This window comes from Apis florea, unplaced genomic scaffold (genome assembly GCF_048593485.1).
Source record: "Apis florea isolate Af1SG1 unplaced genomic scaffold, ASM4859348v1 contig_2293_pilon, whole genome shotgun sequence".
In the NCBI taxonomy this organism is placed as follows: Eukaryota; Metazoa; Arthropoda; class Insecta; order Hymenoptera; family Apidae; genus Apis; species Apis florea.
The window spans coordinates 1,788,701-1,800,797 of NW_028256554.1; the positions used below are offsets into that span (position 1 = coordinate 1,788,701).

The 12,097-nt window shown below is 35.0% G+C and overlaps 1 long non-coding RNA gene across 1 annotated transcript; it reads right to left on the reverse strand.

Moving 5' to 3' along the window:
- Positions 1–9,230: 9,230 nt before the first annotated feature.
- LOC147658225 (uncharacterized) lies at positions 9,231–11,645 on the reverse strand. Its single transcript, XR_015290860.1, has 2 exons — positions 10,776–11,645; positions 9,231–10,193 (listed from the first exon to the last, which is right to left on the reverse strand). It is a non-coding gene; the product is annotated as an uncharacterized LOC147658225 (long non-coding RNA).
- Between the last annotated feature and the right edge of the window lie 452 nt (positions 11,646–12,097).

Here is a 12,097-nt window from a genome sequence, read left to right on the forward strand (position 1 = left end):
TTTGAACTGGCATTTTAAAAAAGAACGTATCGAAATCTGCACACATCTCTGATTCTGATGAAATTTATACAGAAAATAGTTCTCAAAAAAAAAAAAAAAAAAAAATTGATAAAAATTGAATATTTTTTTTTATCAGTTGATATTCACTTTGAATGAGTGAAATCATTCTCCAAAATGGAGTGTTAAAAAACATATTTTTTTAAATATCTCAAAAACTAAAAAAAAAACTTTTTTTTTTAAATAAGAAATTCAATTACGTAATACAAGTCACAAAATGCAAGAAAAATTTATTTTCTTCGTACGTAATGTATCAAGAGTTAAAAATTTTTTATCTTTTATATCTTTTAAATTAAAACACAAATGTTCTTCACTCACGACAATGTATTATTTAAGCGAATTATATAACGTCAACGAAAATCAAACGTTAGTGTTAATAAGAATCCGTTTAAACCATTCATTGTTAAATCTATACGCGCGCTATTTACGATTTATTACGATTATTTTAAAGATGATCACAATTTTCAACAATCTACGTACAAGTGTATGTATAAAAAACCTTGATCTGTTAAATATATTCCATTTTACAATTTTATCCTGTTCACTTGGTCGCAACGGCTATTCGATTCCGTTTGTTCTACGTTCGCGACACGAATAAATTCAATGGAAGGGAGAACAACAGGTAGAGGCTCGTTAAAATGTACGTCGTGGCTGATAGTTTTATTAAATTAACGACGAACGGTTTCTTCGTCGATTCGATTTAAAAGCAAGCAGCGACACGCTCTAACCGCATTCGTGGAACGAAGTAAAGGATGCTAAGGCAGAGACGACTCGGTCAATTCCCTTGATCCAACACCTCCTCCTCCTACAACCTCGTAGCCTTCTACTTTTTCCTCGTTTTTTCTTCGCTTCGCTATATAGTACGTTGCTTAATTATCTTGGGACACACCAGTACCTGTTTCTTCGTTTCGTCCGTCCACCCTCTACGCATTTATCCCACTTTATTCCTCCTTTGGTTCGAGTGGTTTTCGATACTCTTTATATTTACCGTCCTCGATAATTCCGCGCCACGGAGCACGATTCCAGACAAGTAAATACGAGGATCGTCGAAGACGAAGGAAGAAAAATACATTACACGTATATATAAAGATTTCCTTCCATCCCCGTATTCCCAAAGATTCCACCATCCTCTTCCTTCGCCTTCGTTGTCGACCCACTGTGACTCGCCCCCTTTAATTTTCCATTTCGTCGTCCTACTTTTCCCTTTCTTTGTTCCGTCCTTGTACCAATGTAAAGTAAACACCTTTCGATGCTATACGCTTCATCGATAATCCGATCGGATGTTTGCGTAACCGTTGTAAACGATTTGGAAGAATTTTTCCATAGAAAACGTTGGAGAGCAAAACGTTTCACGATTTCGTTCACCTCGCGCGATAAACTAAGCACAAATCTGATTGTTCCAGACCGATATCTGTTTACTTGCATCGCGTGCCTTTTATTTTATCCGACGTTATAACGTTACAATTCGTTGTTCGATTCGAATTTTTAATTTCGCAATTTCAAAGATTTCAAACAGAGTCAATTTCAGATTTAAGAATATAAACGTAGAGATTAGAAAATTCGCTGATGTAGCGATGCGTGAAACATACCATCGATCCATAATCTGGTCAGACACTCGCCAACTCGACAAAATATATCTCGTATCTTCGGATGTATCGAAAACGACTTTTCTACGACGCGGTTCTATTGGATTTTTCTCCCCTTATCGATAACGCCTGTTTCCTAAAACAGAGAGGCGTAGAGAGCGTCACATTGTTTCACTTTTTATGAACATGAACGTAGAAAAAAGAAATGGAGGTAACGAGTTAACGACAAACGAGATGCGCCATGTCCACGAAACAACTGTTCGTCCGTCCGCCAACTATCCGTATATATTTATGAAGTCCTAGCAGAAGTGAAGAAACCCATACCATAAATTCCACGTTACGAAATCTCTTAATCCCGAGCAGCCTCGACGTAACCGAGAGGAGCGAGGGGGAGAGGAGTGCCCGATAACGAATCCTGCAAATCAAAATAAACGATAGGGCGCTGCGAGAATATCCGTAGTGGAAATTGATGCCTACCATTCTCTCCACCAACCAAAATATATCTTTTGATCCGGCTCTCCTTTCACAGTGCGCAAATTTTCTAGAAGAATTTTTCGGCAATCGGCCATGCTCTCTCTTCTTTGCCCACGATACAAGGAATGAAAGAAGATTGCTGCGCCCTCGTCGACGTTGCCGGTGAAACTACGTAATTGGCCGAACACCATTGTTCCGTTCTCTTCCTTCCTTCCTTCCTCTCTCTTTCTTCATCCATTCCACCATCTTTTTCTTCTTTTCGCTCCCTTCGCGAGCACATTCTCAAGAACAAAAGAAAAAGATCCAGTATATTTTTTCGCGAGAATATTCGCGAACGCGTTAATCTACGAAACTGGCTCGAAACTGGTTCTCCCATTTGAGAGAATAAAAAAAAAAAGAGATGGGAACGAACATCGCGTACGCGAAGTATCGCGTTAATTTTGTACGCGAAAATTTCCATAATGCGCGTTGAATTGATCGGATATCCGTTGGACACGCAGGGGAATGCGGCGCTTATATTGACTTTTAATTTAAAAGCGCGATCGTTTCGATACGATTCGGCAGATTTTATCGTGACTCGTTGCTAACTACTGTTTATCAAACACTAACGAAATCGTTCGCCTGAATACCTAACATAATTGGAGATCTCTCGGCCGGAATCGAAACGCGCGTCGATTTAACGAGGACGGGTTCCGTCACGGTTGCGTGCATGAATTCGCATATTCATCCGTGCTCCTTGATCAAGGGAGAAATTATACAGAGGATGCAAAACAGAAATGCGTTGTTTGAAGAAACGGTAATACGTTGTATACGTCTCGAGCGAAAAATGTCACGCCGCGCCATTGCGTATCCAATTCGCGATAATGTAGGAAGCGAAGGGCAAAGAATCGACGTGACATCGCGACTCAAAGCGAGGCGACGAGAATTTTTCTTCCTCTGCTCAAACTTTTTCGTGCGCTTACCTTTACTTCTCTTTCTCTCTCTCTCTCTCTCTCCGTTCCTCCATCCACTCGAACCTTGTGTTTCACGCTTCCTTTGTCACGCGTCTTCCATCTTCCACGCGAGAGGCTGGAATAATTATCGAAAGTTACAAACGTGAAGTCGTTAAAAACGTTCCAATATTATCGGGAAACGTGCCACGTATTAAATCGTGCTTTTTCCCGATAAATCTTGCGAGAAAAAAATTTCCCCGGTATAATTCCATTGTAAGCGAACAGCAAAGGATATTTTTGCAAGCTGCAAATGGCCGTTGGGTCGCCTTCTGTCCGCGCCTTTCCTCCTATCCCTTTCTCACTTGTGTCCGCCCGTTGTTCTCTCATAAAAGTTAATAAGCCGACTAGCTGGGTTCGACGATCCCCGGGAAATTGCGGAGGACCGAACACGCCTTCCTCGCGACGTTTTATGTCGCTATTCTATTCGTCGTTACGACCGACCGACCTTCTTCCCCCTGTTGCACTGCCTCTTCCTATCCTATCCTGCCTCTCCCTTTCGTCGCCACGTACCACGAGAGCTCCTTTCCAGCTCTTCTCGCTGGACACATGATATATACACGTATATATATATATATATATATATATATATATATATATATATATATATATATATATTCCTGAGGGATGTGCGTGAAAGTAGACAAGCTCGAGTTACAAAATTCACTTTAACCGCAAGAACGGCTAACTTGCTTCCTGTTAATGACACTCGAACAAAACAAAATAACCGACGATAAAATCTCATGGAAACGGAAGATTTCACGATTTTATTATCGCAATATCATCCGGACGAACGATTCTCGAAGATGATTACAAGCACACAATATATATATATATATATTATTAATACGAATTTTTCGAATAGGATTTCTTCTGTTACGAATTAATTCGCGAATTAATTCAACGAAAAACAAGTGAAAGTTCCAGAATCCAGAATGAGAAGACGTGCGCGTATTTGCACGTTTATCGCTTGTTTTTGTTTAATATCATTTCCGGGTACGGACAAAATATCTGATATCACAGTGGAGGGAGGAGAGGGAGGAGAGGGAGGGGGGAGGGGGAGAGGTGTTATTAAAAGCGGCACGACAGAAGAGCGCAATTTCAATAATACCACTTTAAGCTCGTCGCGAGCATGCCTCGAAGAAGCGTCGCTTCTGGCGCAAAATGGTCGCGGGCCAATTTATTATTCCGGAGGTACACAACGCACGCCCAACGGGCCAGATGTGGCCCATCGACGCAAATTACGCGAGCCGCGGACGATATTTCTCCAAAAATTGCAACGGCCGCGCCGTTCCACACCCGTTCGACCCCCCCTCCCCCCTCCCCCTCTCCCTCCCTCGCCCATCCCACACCGCACTCCAACGCCGCGATATCGCCCATTTTATTAAACATTACGATAACGTATGCATGGAACGCCGGGTATAATTTCAGAAAGACGTATTCCCGCGGCAATCTTTGCGGCAATGCTCCGCTGCGATGCGTGGATCCCGTGTGACGGGGAGGAGAGAGGGGGGAGAGAAGGACGAGGAGAGGTGGTTTTTTTATTAAAAATGCACGACACGAGGGGGAATAGGGGAGGGGGAGGAGAGCGGTGGGAGAGGGAAGGATAGGATTAACGCGACACAGCTTTATTATCGCGGCTTTTAATATCATCTCGAGAACGTGAGGCGCGTTATTTAATCCGCTCGATGCCACCGAGTCTGCCGCATATCGCCGCGATCGTCTTGATTTAATTTTAATTTTCTGTTGACCGCCGATGATTGATTGATAAAATCGATCAACATCAATTTTTATTTCAATAAACAAAGTCTCTCCATGAAGATCGGCCTGATGAGAATCGAAGATTGAAACGGTCTCGCTGTCAAACACATCCATTAACGATCCTCGATTCGCGTCGAATTCGAATCGCGAATGAATGTAAAAAAAAAGAAGAGAAATTGAAATTCGAGATGAAAACGAGAAAGAGAGAGAGAGAGAGAGAGAGAATCTCCCGGCGACGCGGACGGAGATCGAGGAAGAGTATCTGCATCATCCCTGGCACAATTATTTTAATGTATACACCGTCGTGAACCGTGGTGGTGAACGAGAGAGGGAGACCGAGACGGATGCATCCTTCCTTTCTTTTTCCCTCTCGACATCCATGTCGGCATCTTTGGTAAACGTTCGAGAGAGAAAGGAGGGAGAAAGTCGGGAGGGGGAAGATCGTCGTCGCGGAGAAAGGTGGGAGGGAGGGAGGGCGCGAAAGGAAGGAGGAGAAGAGGAAGAGGAGGGTAGAGACAGACACAGGGAAAATAGAGAGGGTTGGCGAGAGGTCGGAGAGACGTATGACTCCCAGGGGAAATTTAGGTGCGACCTCCATGTATCACGGAAGCTAACGTAAGTAGCTACGTAACCGACGTACGTACACCGCATACCCTCGCGATCCCCACATGTACACGGTTGTACACGCGCGAGCGTATACCACGGTGCACGCGCGGCAACCACCCTAAATATGGCAACGATTTGCCGATCGGGCGGGGAGGGGGGAGGGAATCGCCGCGTAAACGACGCACAAAACGGCCAAGCTGGCGAATTACTCGACTCGGGAGCGAGATTTACAGAAACCACGGAACACCACCGTTGACGAGGAGATTGGCTACACGAGAGGAGCGGCCTCCCCGAGGATTGTTCAACGTCCTTATATCGCGTGTTTGCCAAAGGTGGAAATTACTCCCGTGTTTGTCACCATTATAGTTTAACGTTTTGTATCAAAGTGTAATTGAATTCTTGATGATATTCGACGAAACGATACCTAAAACGGAGGACGGAGCGAAGGACGGCGATTGATAGGGTGCCGTGTACGGCGAAAACGGACGTAAATGGAAGTGAGCGATTAGGATGAAAAGAAAAAAAAAAAAAAAGGAAAAAGGAAAAAAAAAAATGACGATTCATCTGAAAAGTGCATTTCTCGAAAAATTTCCACCGGTATAAAAGAATAGATGACGCGCCGCTGAAAAGCTCTCTTCGCGCGCTATAAAAATCCGCTATCAGATCACTTTCCACTCGAGGGGCGTGAAGCACGTATAATGGCGGGTAGCCGCGTTTTCCACGGATGCAAACCAGTGAACGATCTACTGCCACAGGCTAGCAGGTGTAAAACCCGAGCAGTGCCTACATCTCCGTTGCTAGAAAATTCTTCTCTCATTTTCCTTTCTCTCTTTCTCTCTTTTTCTCTCCCTCCCTCTCTCCCTCTTTTCATCTCCACCGTGAATCCCTTCAGATTTCGTTAATCTCGAGCGCGCAACCGGATTTTCAGTATTCCACTCGATTCTAGGCAAATTGATCAAAGAGATGAATTTCCCTTTTCACCGATAATTATTCGTGAATTGCGTTTTAATTCGACATCCTCTTGAAAACTGATGATTATCCCCGCGATTAAAAAGGGAGATATAAAATATTATTTACGTTTGTTATTATGTATAATGCGTAACAAGGAAGAATATTACATCGTTGCATACCTTTAAAGATGATAATCGATTTTGACGGATGCAAGAAAAGTGGATGAATGTAAACGCAAAGTGAACGGCATCACGGATGGTCTCGAACGCGAAGATCTCGGGGATACAAGAGACGAGGAGAAATGGTAATAAAATCGATGCCCTGGATCTGCCGTCGGTTTGTAATTGAATTAAATTAATCACCCTCGTCGACCTCGAGCCGCACTCTCCTCGTCGCTGTAGCAGCGCGCCGCTTACCATCTCCAATTAATAGCAGAAAGCTGCACGTTTCGTTGGAACTTTATAAAACGAATCCAATTACGGGCGACCGTTTGTCAAAGGCTCAAAGCCACGGAAAGTTTCACCTCGGTTCGGAAATGACGTCGTCCGCCTGTTTTTCTTCCCCCGTCTCTGTCAATAGGAATAAACGAAAGGCCGACGGACACGCGGCCGTCCCACCATTAGCGTTAAAAGATACCCAGAAAATCGTATAATCAAGTGTTCCGTCTGTTTACCATATCTGGCTACGATCGACCGCGTATTTGATAAATATTCGATTTTCGTAATCAAAAATTTCCAAATAAATTCATCGGAATTATATCAATCGGAGAAAGTGTTTTGGTCGTAAATATACTCTCGTCGATTAAGTACAGTGGAATAAATAAACATCTTGTCAAGGATCGATCAGATATAGGTACATTTCGACATTACTGTTGAATCTCGAGTCGTTCACCGATTCCCTAAACTAACACGTGACAGGAAACTGACCATGAGCAATGGAACAGGTTCCATTGAGTAAACATCTCAAATGCTAAATTAATTACGCTTTCTATAAACATTATGTCATTATTTTGTACATGGCAATGGTACATGATCAATAGATAATTTTAAAAAAAAATAAAATAATCGAAAATATAGAATATAATTTTATTATTTGAGTTCAATTATCGTATTCAAATCTTGAGTTTGAAAAAAGTTTATAATTAGGCTATTTTGCGATTAGATATGAATGAATTAAAAAAATAATATAAAAAATAAAAAAAACAAAAAGAAAATAGTTAATTTTAATTATAGTATTATAACTTAATTATACTAAATTATTAAAATTTAAATTGAAAATGAAATTAAATAATAAAATTTTATCTTATATTTTTTCACTTATTTTTAATATGCGTTTTTATGATTTTATAACTAAGTAGAAAAAGATTTTCTACTTAGTTATGCACAGATAATTATAGTATAATTAATATTATATAATAATTATATAAATTCGATAATTCGTTTTTTTAGACGTAAAATATATTTGTTCGAATAAATTTTAAAATTTAGAATTATTAGAAACTTTATTAAAAATCCAAGAATAAGTAATGTATTTAAAGTAATTTTGAAACATAAGATTGGAAATAAAAAAAAGTTTTAATAAATATTTATTCATTTATGAATATTCACATTATGTATGAAATCAATCAATATTTACTGAGTTGTAAAAATTATTTATCCTAAAAATAAGACAAACAAAAATGTATGCGTACTAAAAATTATTATAAAATTCAATCCTATTATAGTTTACTTTTTATAACCATAGCTTTTTTTAAATTTTAAAAATTATTCTCTCGGAATTAATTAACTATTCTCTATCAAAATATTCTATGAATTTTTATTAAACTAACTATATAAAATTGTAATTATTAGTTTTTACAGATTTACAATACATTACAATTTAATATTACATACTTTGATACGATATTAATTATCTATAAAAAGGAATACTTAAATTTACTCGGATTTCATAATATTTCTATTATCTATATCATATTCGTATCGTAATATATAGTTATAATATTATTCTAATATTATTTGAAATAATCTAATGATATATATATATCGAATAACAATATTCTAATTAATTATAGATAATAAATTTCGATTCTGCTGCAAACAGATTTTAAATGTTAATAAATAAATTGATGAATTTTACTCCATACACAAGCTTTGTCTAAGATACAAAAATAGTTTTCATCCTCGTCACTGCTGTCAGATTCAGGAAACGGTTCCGGCGTTGCTCTTAGTCTTACTAATTTTCTTACTAATTGATTATTATATAGCAGAGTTAATCGCTCCCGACATAATTTGGTATATATAGAATTTAAAGAAAAATGCAACTATTGACCAATTATTTTCTATTGTAAAGTAAAAAGCCGTGTATACGTCAATTTTTCTCTGGAATTAAGATCTGTTCCGCAACACATCAAAAATGGTACAAGTCTACTTAATCCATTGAAGCAGCTATATGTAAATACATTTGTCCTGATACATAAAATACATTACATTAATATATGAATTCTATTATTTCAAATATTATTTTAGAATTAAGAAGCAAGTACCATGATATAAAAAGAATTAGCATTCTATTTCTTAATCGAATATAAATGCATAATTTTATTAACAGTGTGATCAAATCGCATGTTTTTAAGAAATATAGATGGAAAGATAGGATGAATGTTATTAAAAGACACTCAAAATTAGGTATTAATCTAAATAAATGCTAAAATTAGATAATCCCATCGATAATATATACATTGACGAAATATAATTATTCATTTTATAGTAAACTTATCTCGCAATAAAAATCTTTTGTAATAAAAATCTTTATCTTCTAAATCTTTATTCTCATAAAGATATACTTAAAGAGATAATAATAAAAAGATATGAGGAAAAATAATTAATAATTAATTGTCATTCTTTTTGTTTTTAAAATGAACATTTTTCGCAGAAATAAACGTTTAAAAATAATAATATTCATTGATTTCTTGTGGAATTTCTTAAGTCAAATCGAATCATGGTATGTATAGAAATGTAAATATTTTTAAATATCAAAAATATTTGCTTCGAATTTTCTATTTCATCGTGTGTAATACAATGATGTAATAAATGTGATACACGCATCAACAATCAACACGCCAAAATTCCATCATGCATATTCCGATCTAATAAACATTTTTCTCGTTTTCTTTCAATTTTTTTATCCATAAAATTCTCTGAATATTGATTTATCACTCAAATCATTGCGAATATCACTTGAAGTTTTAAATTTGATTTAAATATTAATATTAATTATTGAATTATATTTTTAAAGTGTTCCAGCTCTTGACTTTTAGTTGAAACCAAATTTTCGTTTTAATGATGAAAGAAAATAAAAAAAAAATTATCTTTCTAAAAAAAAAAATAATAAGACAAATCTATCAATTATCTTCATAATTCTGTTGTTCGAGATCTCAGAATAAGATAGATATTTTTTTTTTCTGGAAAAAAAATAATTTTTTTCCACGAGAGTTAAAGAATCAATAAAAATTTTTGCCGATCTTATCTTATGTGAAAAACTGTTACCACAAAAATTCCTCAATTCTGAATTTGTATCTGCCAAAAATATAATTTATAATATATTTATCCTTAATTGGCGTACTAATATGGTAAGATAGGTAAGATAGGACGTAAGATACGAGTGATCATCATGATTCAAAGTATTTAAAAAATATGAATATATATAATCCTTCTTATTAAGCTAAATATATCTTCCATAAAGTCTTGCACAAAAGGTCATGTGATATTGTCTGAAATAAGAAAAAAAAGATAAATTATTAAAGACAAGAAAGTATATCATAATTTTTATCAGTACACAATAGCTAATAAAAATGTTACAATGAAGCATTGATCATGATTCTTAATACATGTGCCCATAATACATGAATTCAATATTGCCCTCATAGCGTCATTATCGGTTTTCTCATTAATTATTATAATCATAATTATCATTAGTCGAAACAAAAGAATTTTATTTATCCTTTCTAAATGTTTATTATATTCCACGTATATTTATTCATAATTATTAATTCAAAAAGAATTATTAATTCTAGAATCACATAATGATAAAAAAATCATATCTAATTAAAAATATATAGTTACATACATATAATTTTGAATCAACTATTCCTAAATTTAAAATCGATATTTATGAATTTTACTTATCGAATATTATTATAAAACTTCCTAAAAAAATAAAATCATTTCAGAAAAATAACATTTAATTCTATAATGAAACACATAAGCTGTTATATAAATAAGTTCGAGCAATTGCTTATTGTTAGTTAAGTCAAATATATTTTGAAAAGAAAAAGAATATGTAGATTATTTACATATCATTATGCTTATCCTGTATATAGTAAATCCGTTGTGGTTCATTAACTTGAGGTTTTTTCCAGAACTGATATGTCTCATATCTTGCCTTTTATCGATTTTTATCGAAGTTTGTAGATTCAATTTGAATCTTGCCACTCGCAAACTGATTCAAATTTTCATTTAAATTAAGATCCGCAAGTACTGTTTACTCTTATCGGTTTCTATACGAGTATGGTTACAATATTCAATTCACAATTATGTCATATTTTTTTGGAGATTTTCATTAAATACAACTTCGAATTGGTGTGATTCCTAGTATATTGATCTCTGTATTTTCGTTGCTCATGCTGGAATATTGCTCTTCATCTTTACGGAATTAAATACATTTTCAAAAATTAACTTTTTTACCGCTTATCGAAAAAAAAATTACTACGTGATTCGTATACACATACTCAAACACAGAACATTGTATACATAATCTTTATTCTCTACTTTTTTAATATGATGCTTTTACTTACATAGATGCCCCAGCAAAAATAATTAATTGATTTTTAATACTTTCTTCTAAATAAAAACATATTCGACTATATTTTAGTCATTCACAAGCAATGTCACCTATTCACCTACTTCAATTATTCGTCTTAATAATTGATTTCTTTGTGTATATTTGATTTCTCGTTTTCGGATTTTTCTTTGAAAATATTTTCGAAATATTACATTATAATATTTCATATTATATCTCATGTTATATCTTTAACGAGAAAGGTTATGTAAAAAAGAGTTTGCTTTTGACAAAATAAAGCGAAAAAAAAAAAATAAAATAATATAATAAAAAATATAATAAAATAAAATTTGATAATTATATGAATTTATAATAGTACTGAAACTCTATTCAGTATTCTGTCTAAAAACAAACTAATTCTGCAATGTTAGGTGACGCTCCGAATTACTTCCATATGCTATGAGAAAGAAGTATAGTACTTATGAATACCGAGCTATCAGAGAAGAAAAAAAAGGGTAGAAAAATTCAACAAAAATTTTTAAGATTTCAACCATTGAATGACGAATTATCATCGAGTTTCGATTGCTAATTTTAAAAATAATTGCATTTATCTATAAATATTTACGAGATGAAATGGATCAGATTTGTGTTTTAATTTTGAAACGCCTGATTTCTTAAATTTATATGTTTTTGTTACAAAAAACATACTATCTATACATATTTTTATTTCTATAAATATGATAAATTATGTTATGTTTAATCGATTTGTGTGTGTTTATTTCATGTGCATATAAGTTGAGTTAATAATATGAAAATATTTTATTTCAAATTTAATAT